Here is a 12,434-nt window from a genome sequence, read left to right as displayed (position 1 = left end):
GGGAGGGCTCCATCAGATTCCACCAAAAAACAGGATTCAGACAAAATGCCGATGGGAACATAGAGTGCAGTGAGACACAAAGAGTTCAAATGAACACCATTTTTTTCCCCTGAATGTCTGCTGGTGTGTATCACTGTTTTCCAGTACTAATTACTTTTTTATATAAATTTCAGTATATGGTGCAGTTTTGAAGCAGTGTTTTTTAGCGCAGAAAGACCTAAAAATGCAACATGTGTTTTTCAGTCTGCCAACAGAAGACTATAATGAAAAGTAAGATCATAAATTTGTACTATTCAAAGGTATCTTTAACCCCTTTGCCAAGTTCCCACTATGAATATTTGGTGTCTTTTTGCATCAGTTAGCTAAATTAGGTCACTTGCGTTATCAACTGTGTTTTTATTGCAATTTTGAGGCTGCATGGAAACTTAGCCATAAAGCAGGCTAGTACTTTTATTTTGAAATATTAGAAGGAATAAACCTTAGTAGCATTTTTTTTAAGAAAACTAACAAATTCAGGTTGAAAAAACTGAGGGGCCTAGATATTATAAAACTGAAGCCACACACATCATATGACACGTGTTGTCATACATGGATCAGGAAGTGTTTAGACAATGTTATTAAAATCAATATTTTATTAATTAAATATAAAAAACATACAGTAAATCTAAAAACATTGCCTCAAATGAGACAAGAAACAGAGAAACAGCTACATAATGGATAGCAGAGTACAAACATGAATATGTTAATTACATATGCGATTGTTCTTTGAATGCAACACAAGTAATTGAGAGTTGTACTTATCTAAAGGTGGGACACAGAGCAATATAATCATATACTTACCGTAGATTAAATTTGTTAACCATTTTTAACACCCCAATAATTCATACTCAGATGTCCACAGAGGCTTAGTAAATAAAGCACAATTCCAAATCCAAAGCTCAAATTTCAATAATGTAGCTGTCTATAGTAGTTCAACATGGCACCATTTAAATTAATTACGTGTAGATTTTAAAAGGCTGCATATGATATCCTAATGATCTAGTACTACCAAAGTACAAAATTCAAACTTGAATAGTGCAGCTGTGTATGATAACCATAGAATTTCATCTACTATCACAAGATACTTTACTTAAACACAAGGTCAGTGGAAAGATGTGATCTGGGAGTTAAGGCTAGGTTCCCATTGCGTTAATGGGTTAGCGCTAACGGACAGCATTGCACTGCGAAAATGTCGCAATTAACGCAGTGCAACGGGTTCCGTTAGCGCACCCATTGACCGCAATGTTATTTCTGTCTGGAGCGCATCGCTAGCGCTTGCCATTTTCGGCACGCGCTAGCGATGTGCCGTTCTTTTGTGATGGACCTCGGATGCTGCTTGCAGCGTCCGAGGTCCGGTTCTCACTAGCGCAGATCGGGAATCTGTGCTAGCGGGGACGGCGCTATGCACTTAACGGATTGCCCTAACGCAATGGGAACCTAGCCTAACTGCAAACACAAAATTGTACTGGTCACACATGCCAGCCACACCATAAGTTAAGAAATATATATATACGTATTACCTGTAAATATATAACGGAGTTGGCGAAGTGACTCCATGCTGCCTCTCCTCACCCCGACGTCCGTTTCTCTTCTTCTTGGGGACGTGCCCACGAAGAATCAAAACGAAATATACACTAGGGTGAGGAGAGACAGCATGGAGCCACTTTTCCTTTGCCAGACCCAGGTGTATTTGGCTATAATGGATTGCATGTGCCATGCCACATTTCAAAATATTAGAAACTCCAAACAACTGTTACGTTTTTGAAACTGGACATGAAATGATCCAAGAGCATTGTGAGCATTTTGAAACCACAAACCCTTCACACAATCCAGTAAAAAGATGTTTTTGCTCCAAATTTGTCTTTATCAAAAAGTGTAATAAGAGGAGATGGATTCCATAATTAATATCATGCATTTTCTTTAGTCATTGACCACACATGCATGAATGCTTTCTGAGCCTTCTATGAATGCCAGAGTGTGATTTGATTTTTGGGCACAAATTTGGTTGCCATAGATTGCAGATTCTATGTAACATTTTCATTGATCTTGAGGTGCCAAAAGAGTAGAACCTCCATTACAAGTGACCACATTTTGGAAACTAAAACCCTTAAGGAATTCATCTAGGGGTGTGTTGTGCAATTTTAAACCACAAGTGCTTCACAGACTTTTATAAGATTGGGCCATGAAAACAAACCGATACATTTTTCCCACTAAAATGTTATGGGATGATAGGAGAAAATAGTCCTCACAATTTGCTATACAATTTCTGCTGAACAAGATGAAATATATTATGTGTATTGGTGGGCCTTAAATAGGACTGGGGAGTATGGTCACAGAGCCATGCCAGGCAACTAGCTCGAATTACGGTTGCCGTAAAAGTGGGCAGGATCTTTTTGCCTGTGTCCAATGTCACTGCTTTCCTCCACTTCTAGGCATTTGCAAAATGATAACGTGGAATGAAATTTAGGATCACAGAGTGGAGACATTTTGTTGGTGACTGCAAAGTTATAATGAGATGTGGATAGAAACTGTTATTTGGTGCTGCTTGCCATATCATATGCTGGGATTAGCAATGCAGAATGTATCATGTGATGGGTTTAGAAAAAAGGACCATCACGTGATAGGGTTAGATATGCGGACTGTATAACGCGATGCGATTGAATACACGGACCATATCATGTGAGGGGATTAGACACATGGATAATCTTATACAAAGTGATAATATACATAGACCAGTGGCATACCACTAACAGCGGCCAAGTGTCAGCACCCACAGTAGACCCCACCTCTGCCAGTCAGCACCAGCACTGGGAACCCCCTTCGCCCATCACCCCCTGCACATGCAGAATGATGGGGGTGAGTAGTCTGCTGACGTCCCCCATCATCAATGCTCACAATGATAATGGAGGAGGGAACATCAGCAGATGCTTCCACCACCATCATTCTGTCTCAGCATCTGATGTATCAGATAAGCAGGCGAGATGACATTATTGCAACGTGCCCAATGTTCTGACGTGTGACGCTTCACACTCATGGGACTGAAGCATTGCACGGAATGAGGAGAGGTGAGTAGTGTAATTATTTTTCAAATCAGTGACTGGTGGCCATAATTGAGTATAGAGGACCATGGGGGGATGCATTATTGCATTATATTGTATGGATGACCATGGGGAGAGCATTATATTTTATGGAGGACAATGGGGGGTGCATTATATTGTATGGAGGATCATGGGGGGTGCATTATATTGTATGGATGACCATGGGGAGTGCATTATATTGCATGGAGGATTATGGGGGGTGCATTATATTTTATGGAGGACCATGGGGGGTGCATTGTATTTTATGGAAGACCATGGGGAGAACATTATATTGTATGGAGGATTATGGGGGGTGCATTATATTGTATGGAGGACCATGGGGAGTGCATTATATTGCATGGAGGATTATGGGTGGTGCATTATATTTTATGGAGGACCATGGGGGGTGCATTGTATTTTATGGAAGACCATGGGGAGTGCATTATATTTTAAGGAGGACAATTGGGAGAGCATTATAATTTATGGAGGACCACAGGGAGAAGACTATTATATTCTATGGAGGACCATGGGGGTGCACTATATTGCTATGGAGGATGCATTGTATATTATGGAGGACCATGGGGGTGCATTATATTCTATGGGGGACCATGAGGAGTGCATTATATTCTATGGAGGACCATGTGGAGTGTATTATATTCTATAGAGGATCATGGGCTGTGCATTATACTATACAGATGATTATGGGGAGTGCATTATACTATATAGAAGGTTATGTAGGGAGTATTATAATATTTGGAGGGCTGTGTGGGGGGCCTTTATACTGTGTGGAGGCCATTATACTATTTGAAGGGCTACTGTCGGCAATTTTTCTTTGTGGAGAGGTGTGGGGGCTATTATACTGCATGGAGGGCTGTGTGGGAGTCACAGTTGGGGGATCATACTGTCTTGAGGTAACAATGCCTAGGGAGTTGAGGTGGGTAATGTAAGGTCATTACACTGTGCAGGTAGATTTTCATGTGGAGGAATTCAACATGGGGGTATCATACTGTGTTTGGGGGGGGCACTTTTTACATCATCGAGTATAAGGAACAGGACGGCACTAGAGAGATACGAGGTCCACTGAGCAGGACTAATAGCGAACAGCCGAGTAGCAGGTGTCACGAAAGCTATGGGTATATGGTGCTCTGCATAAAAATGTCAAAAATGATCCACAATGCAGTAAAAAGCAAGAAAATATGCGGCACTCGCCCAATGGTAGCTGTGAAGTTCGTGAGCTTTATTGGAGAAAATATATAAAATACATCCGTCAGGACATCAGGTATACAGGAGGGTGTGGTATTGGAGTACGGACTCCAATACCGCACCCTCCTGTATACCTGATGTCCTGACGGATGTATTTTATATATTTTCTCCAATAAAGCTCACGAACTTCACAGCTACCATTGGGCGAGTGCCGCATATTTTCTTGCTTTTTACTGCTTTGTGGACTTTTTACATCATACTTTATGGGGTCAATGAAAGAGGAATCTAGGACTTCAGCAGGAGGAAAATTACTATGTAAATTCTGGAGCGCTGTGAGATATACTTTTCCGTGACCCTGACAATTATTTATTTATTTATTTTCGGGAGGACCCAGTTAGAACCTTTGCTATGCAACCCCATGCTTTCTATGAATGCCCCTGATGTGGACTGCATCACGCAATATGATTAGATTCACATACTGTATTATGTGATGGGATTTGATACATGGCTCAGAGGAGTGTATCATAAACTGCAATTAGATATGCAGTCTTCCACCTGCTAGGAATAGATACGCAGACTGTATCATGCACTGGGATTAGACATGTGGGCTATATCATGAAATTGATTAGATACAATGTTCAGCAGAGTGTATCACGCTCTGGGATTTGATATGCGGACTCTATCTTGTGTATCCTGTGTACATAGAATATATCACACAGGATGGGATTGGATACAGAGATCAGTGGAAAGTATCAGGAAGGGATTATATACATGAAGTATATCGCACAGGATGGGATTAGTTATATGGCTCAACATAGAGTATCACACATGATGAGATTAGATACAGGGCTCAGCGGAGTATTCCATACAAGATAGGAATAGATAGGAGGAGGAGTGTATCCTAAAGGATGGGACTAGATCCTGGGCTCAGCATAGTGTATTATACATGGTCAGATTGACACATGGAGTGTATCACACAAAATGGTGTTAAATACACAGAGTATACCGCACAGGATGGGGTTAGATAATGTGTGGTGTTCTTGTTTGCAGGAGCATAATGTGAGTTATTTCTTCTTGTTACAACAATACCATAAATGTTTGATGCTAACTGCAGTTTAGGTTACTGTAGAAAGCGGGGGACCATTTGGATTTTTGAGCGCAGATGTCACTGGATATTGATTTGGCTTGGAGGAGTCATCTCTCTTTTCCTGAGCTTTTGAACTACCATCGACTTGGAAACCTTTTATTTTTTCACAGACAGATGATGGACCTGTGAGAATGTGATTTTTGAGGGATGATTTAAAATTTTTATTGTTAAAATTTTGGGTTGCGCAACATATTTTGGATCACTTTGAACCTGTAATGTGAAAAAATGTATTATCCTGCAGATATGGGATCAATCTGCAGGTTAATAGCCAGGGCCGGCGTCAGCACCCGGCACACCGGGCAAATGCCGGGGCCCTGGGGAGAGAGGGGGGCCCACTCACACTGTCATAGATACAGCTGGGAGAGCAGAGCAGGAGATAACATGCTCTCTCCGCCCACAAAGTCACTGCTGGAGGCGTTCTCTTAACCCCTATGTGCCAGCTCTGACACAAGCATCTTCTCACTCAGTCAGTGCAGCCAGGCAGGCACACATAGGGGTTAAGAGAAGGCAGCCAGTGTGACATTGTTTGTGGGCGGAGAGAGCACGTTCTCTGCTCTGATCTCCGCCCCTGGCTGGCTGCAGTGCTGCTGAAGTTATGAGGCAGATTCAGGAGGAGCTCCTAGTCCTACCAGTGCCTGAGTGAGTGGCGCTGCTATATACTACGTGGGCTGCGCTGCTATATACTACATGGGCTGTGCTGCTATATACTACGTGGGCTGCGCTGCTATATACTACGTGGGCTGCGCTGCTATATACTACGTGGGCTGCGCTGCTATATACTACGTGGGCTGCGCTGCTATATACTATGTGGCTGCGCTGCTATATACTACGTGGGCTGCGCTGCTATATACTACGTGGGCTGCTATATACTACGTGGGCTGCGCTACTATATACTACGTGGGCTGTGCTATATACTACATGGGCTGCTATATGCTACGTGGGCTGCTATATACTACATGGGCTGCTATATACTACGTGGGCAGTGTTATATACTACATGGCTGTGTTTATATGCGATCATGAATCGGGGTATGTGTTAAAGGGGGGGCCCACTGAGACTCTTTTGCCCGGGGCCCTCAAAAACCTGGAGCCGGCCCTGTTAATAGCATTCTGAAACTGCCCAGAGCCTGCAATTAGAGCCTTTCTTCAGGGATGAAATGAACTTTATTCCTCCCGGCAGTGGATGGCGTTCAATCATCGCTCTGTATATAGTAAGCAGCGTCTGTAACCGTGCCGCCATCACCGACAGAGTCCTAATGTTAATTCAGCTGTCAGTCAGGTTCCCTTTATAGCTGATCTCAAGAGTATTCCGTGTACTACACTGACAATATACGTTGAGATTTCTGTCTACATCCACAAAAAATGAGATTCAGATTAAATCCTTATTAAATAATTTACTGTAATGAGGCAGATGGTGTCACTTTAGACTCCATCCGCCCTCTGTCCCGGTGATGTCCCGTCACGCTTATCCCTGCCAGTTGCCCTGGTCTGACAACTCTTTGGCTGCATGCACACGTAGACCGAGATCTGTCAATCCAGGGCAGAGTGCAGGGAGAAGCCGCCATTGACCTGCCTGTCTGGCTAGCCTCCAGTGCAGGTCCTGGGTTGCTATAAAAGCATGTTTTTCTCTGAAATGCCACTGTGTTACAGAGTCACACATACCTGGAACATTATGCTTCCAGTGCCTAATACATGCTGCCAGTGAATCAGGCAGCATGTATCTTCAGTATCTAACCACACACGCGTTTCTATGAAATCCCAATCAATTCGGTTGAATTGAGAAGTGGTTGAGCAAAAGAATGCAAGGGAAAAAGCATTTATGTTACATAAGAATATGGTCTATGATGGCTTTTTGTTGTGTGTGACAATCTATCATTTTCTCTAATATCTTGAAATATGTGTGATGTATTTATTGTTCTTCATTACATTTGTTTGGGAAGTGCTGCGATCTTAAAAATAATGTTGGTTTTTCCATTTTTTTTCTTCAGTATTTATTAAATTGGTTAAATAGTTTTGTACATTGATAGATAAGTCTACTGCGGATGGACAGTACCAGATAAATAATTAAATTAAAAAAACCTCTATATTGGAAAAAGGGGGGGTGAGCAACTTTTTTTTACTGTTTTGACAAAAATGCTATCACTTTTTTTGCCTTTCTGGTTTCTTTAGGGGAGTTGAACCTACCATCTTTTGTACAATGAAATACATACAGTATGTAGTGAAATGGATGGAGTGCCCTTATCTGCGATGTAGTACATAGGAGAAAGTTGTTGAATGTCTTTATTAATGTACCTCCTGGATTGTGTCACTTAAATACCACTGTGAGAGATTGACAGTGGCATTATAGTTAGAAAACAGAGCTGATTGTTGCTGTTTGAGGCAGATGCTTGCTGTTTAGCACAGCTTGCACTTACTGTGTATGACTTGGGCTCAGCTCTGAAGCCAGCTTCATGTACAGTGGGGCAAAAAAGTATTTAGTCAGTCAGCAATAGTGCAAGTTCCACCACTTAAAAAGATGAGAGGCGTCTGTAATTTACATCATAGGTAGACCTCAACTATGGGAGACAAACTGACAAAAAAAAACCCAGAAAATCACATTGTCTGTTTTTTTATCATTTTATTTGCATATTATGGTGGAAAATAAGTATTTGGTTAGAAACAAACAATCAAGATTTCTGGCTCTCACAGACCTGTAACTTCTTCTTTAAGAGTCTCCTCTTTCCTCCACTCATTACCTGTAGTAATGGCACCTGTTTAAACTTGTTATCAGTATAAAAAGACACCTGTGCACACCCTCAAACAGTCTGACTCCAAACTCCACTATGGTGAAGACCAAAGAGCTGTCAAAGGACACCAGAAACAAAATTGTAGCCCTGCACCAGGCTGGGAAGCCTGAATCTGCAATAGCCAACCAGCTTGGAGTGAAAAAATCAACAGTGGGAGCAATAATTAGAAAATGGAAGACATACAAGACCACTGATAATCTCCCTCGATCTGGGGCTCCACGCAAAATCCCAACCCGTAGGGTCAGAATGATCACAAGAACGGTGAGCAAAAATCCCAGAACCACGCGGGGGGACCTAGCGAATGAACTGCAGAGAGCTGGGACCAATGTAACAAGGCCTACCATAAGTAACACACTACGCCACCATGGACTCAGATCCTGTAGTGCCAGACGTGTCTCACTGCTTAAGCCAGTACATGTCTGGGCCCGTCTGAAGTTTGCTAGAGAGCATTTGGATGATCCAGAGGAGTTTTGGGAGAATGTCCTATGGTCTGATGAAACCAAACTGGAACTGTTTGGTAGAAACACAACTTGTCTTGTTTGGAGGAAAAAGAATACTGAGTTGCATCCATCAAACACCATACCTACTGTAAAGCATGGTGGTGGAAACATCATGCTTTGGGGCTGTTTCTCTGCAAAGGGGCCAGGAAGACTTATCCGGGTACATGAAAGAATGAATGGGGCCATGTATCGTGAGATTTTGAGTGCAAACCTCCTTCCATCAGCAAGGGCATTGAAGATGAAACGTGGCTGGGTCTTTCAACATGACAATGATCCAAAGCACACTGCCAGGGCAACGAAGGAGTGGCTTTGTAAGAAGCATTTCAAGGTCCTGGAGTGGCCTATCCAGTCTCCAGATCTCAACTCTATAGAAAACCTTTGGAGGGAGTTGAAAGTCCGTGTTGCCAAGCGAAAAGCCAAAAACATCACTGCTCTAGAGGAGATCTGCATGGAGGAATGGGCCAACATACCAACAACAGTGTGTGGCAACCTTGTGAAGACTTACAGAAAACGTTTGACCTCTGTCATTGCCAACAAAGGATATATTACAAAGTATTGAGATGAAATTTTGTTTCTGACCAAATACTTATTTTCCACCATAATATGCAAATAAAATGTTAAAAAACAGACAATGTGATTTTCTGGATTTTTTTTTCTCAGTTTGTCTCCCATAGTTGAGGTCTACCTATGATGTAAATTACAGACGCCTCTCATCTTTTTAAGTGGTGGAACTTGCACTATTGCTGACTGACTAAATACTTTTTTGCCCCACTGTATATGCACCTGACGTAGGATGTACTCATGCTTCCTATGATTGAAGGCGCTGAAGGGGTTATTCACAATATAAACTCTGATGACCCATCTGACCTAACGTTCCTAATGTCCACATCCAGCACCACATCCACTGTTCTCTGCCAGATATGAACTATTTACGGAGCGGAAAGAGCACAATGTCACATACTGCTTAATCACTACTCCCAGGTACTGCAGGACAGTTCCTATTCAGTTGATAATATGTTATATTTAATAGCAGTACTTCTCCCCTCTGTACCAGTCTGTCATTGTAAATTTGTTTACTGTAAACGATATCTATAACTCTGTACGTAAACCCCTTTCTCATGTACAGCACCATGGAATTAATGGTGCTATATAAAGAAATAATAATAAATGACAAATTATAAACATTATAAGGCATTACAGATAGAGAGAGAAAATTGCTACAGGAGTTAGAGGTCTCTGTCCAAAAAGGCTTAAACTCTATGATGAAAAGACAGTATTTTCCTGTAAAGTTCTCAAGATCTCTTCAGTTATCTACAGATTATTATTACCACTAGGGTTGAGCGAAACGGATCGGACAAATTCAAAAATCGACGACTTTTGGCAAAGTTGGGTTTCATGAAACCCGACCCGATCCTAGTGTGGGATCGGCCATGAGGTCGCCGATCTGCGCGCAAAAGTCACGTTTCGTATGACGCTTTCAGCCAATGAAGGAGGACGCAGAGTGTGGGCAGCGTGATGACATAGGTCGCGGTCCCCACCATCTTAGAGAAGGACATGACAGTGATTGGCTTGCTTTCTGCAGCGTCACAGGGGCTATAAAGGGGCGTGCACACTGACCGCCATCTTACTTCTGTCGATCTGAGCATAGGGAGAGGTTGCTGCAGCTTCATCAGAAGAAGGGATATAGTTAGGGAGGGAAGATTAACCCCGAAACTGCTTGTGCTGTAGCGATTTCCACTGTCCAACACCACCATTTGTTTGGCAGGGACAGTGGAGTTTATATTTTTGTGCATCTGCGCTGTAGCTTATTAGGCTGCCTTATAAGGCTCCCTGATAGCTGCATTGCTGTTTGCACAATGCTGTGCAAATCAACTGCTTTTTAAAAGCAAAAATCCTGTTGCTCCTTTCTGCACAGTTATCTTGTTTTTTTGTCCACACTTTTGTGTGCAGCAGTCCTTTTTATTGCTGCCATACTTTTCCTGAGATCATTGTAGGGAGATTGAAATTGTACTACAGTCCTTGCATTTTTTCACTTATCTTCCAGCCACTTTCTGCCGCTTAGATTGTGTTGTTATATACACTGGGCCTGAATTTTGGTTCAGTCTCCCCCAAAAAAGTGAGATTCAAATTCTCACAAAGTGGATATACTTCAGTCCTGTTAGTTTGTCGTATATCAGCCAGCCACTTTCTGCCACTTAGATTGTGTTATTATATACACTGGGCCTGAGTTTTGGTTCAGTCTTCCCCCAAAAAAGTGAGATTCAAATTCTCACAAAGTGGATATACTTCTGTCCTGTTAGTTTGTCGTATATCAGCCAGCCACTTTCTGCCGCTTAGATTGTGTTGTTTTATACACTGGGCCTGAGTTTTGGTTCAGTCTCCCCCCAAAAAAGGGAGATTTAAATTCTCAACAAGTTTATATACACCTTCTACCTTGTTTTATAGTACCATATAACGGTTGTTATTTTGGTTAGATTTTCCAAAAAATGAGGAAGTCTCGTGGAAGAGGCCATGGGCGGTGGTTGCCAGCTGGTACTGATGGTGGTGGTGGTGGTGCATCTGTTGGTAGTGGCAAAAGCACAATAGCACCTAAGGCTGGTGGTGGTGAGCCAGCGTCATCGTCTGGCTACACAAGGCCTCGAAGACTCCCTTATCTGGGAGTAGGAAAACAGCTTTTAAAGCTGGAGCAGCAGGAAAAAGTTTTGGCTTGCCTTGCTGACTCAGCCTCTAGCTCTTTTGCCTCCTCTTCAGAAAGTTACAAATATAAAAACAGCGAGTTGTCAGTTGATGCTCCTTGTCAGGAACAAGACGTTTCTTTGTGTCCTTCACCCAAACCAAAAGTGAAGGATGCATGAGGCGACACTACAGGTTACTCCATGGAGCTCTTTACACATACCACGCGTGGGTTAGAACGGGAAATTGTTAACTGCCCATTACAAGATGAATCGGACATGGAGTGCACTTATGCACAGCCCCAGCTGGATTATTATGCTGTTCTATTGACTCAGATCACTACATTGCCCTCGCAGTGTACTGAGCCAGAATCTGACCCTGATGAGACTATGGTGCCCCGTCCCGAATGTTATAGCACCTTACACGGTGACACACAGGAAGGTGCACATGACATTGAAGAGGAGGTGATAGATGTCCCAGTTGTCGACTCAGATTGGCAGCCATTAGAAGAAGAGGGTGCCGCTGCCAGTAGCTCAGAAGCGGAGGAAAATGATCCACAGCAGCCATCTACATCGCAAAAGCTGTCATCTGCCAGGCCCATATCAGGCCAAAAACGTTTGTCAAAAACAAAAACAGTTGTAAGACGGCGTGTCCATCCGGTGAAAGTAGCTCAGCGTGCAATGCCTAAAAAGGTATTCCATAGTAAGAAGAGTTTAGTGTGGCAATTTTTTAACCAAAATCCGAATGATCAGTCAAAAGTTATCTGTAAGAAATGCTTAAAGACCTTTAGCAGAGGGAAGAATCTTCAAAATTTAAATACAACGTGCATGCTTAGACTTTTAACCAGCATGCACTTGCAAGCCTGGACTAACTACCAAACGTCCCATACCGTTGGTGCACCTGCTCAGAATGAAGGTAGTCAGCAACGCTACATTGCTTCCCTCACTGTAAGCCCACTGGTTAGGACACCACTAGCAGCAAATGTGGAGGTATCGTCGCAAGGCCAAAGC

The 12,434-nt window shown here is 42.6% G+C and overlaps 1 protein-coding gene across 1 annotated transcript in view; it reads right to left on the bottom strand.

Annotated features, from left to right (window-relative positions):
* The window catches only part of DOCK2 (dedicator of cytokinesis 2), a 1,209,209-nt gene that overhangs the window by 813,042 nt on the left and 383,733 nt on the right, over positions 1-12,434 (bottom strand). The window lies entirely within an intron of this gene.

This window comes from Ranitomeya imitator, chromosome 4 (assembly GCF_032444005.1).
Source record: "Ranitomeya imitator isolate aRanImi1 chromosome 4, aRanImi1.pri, whole genome shotgun sequence".
Classification (NCBI taxonomy): domain Eukaryota; kingdom Metazoa; phylum Chordata; class Amphibia; order Anura; family Dendrobatidae; genus Ranitomeya; species Ranitomeya imitator.
The sequence above is the reverse complement of the archived record's forward strand: the minus strand, read 5'-3'. Positions and strand labels throughout refer to the sequence as shown.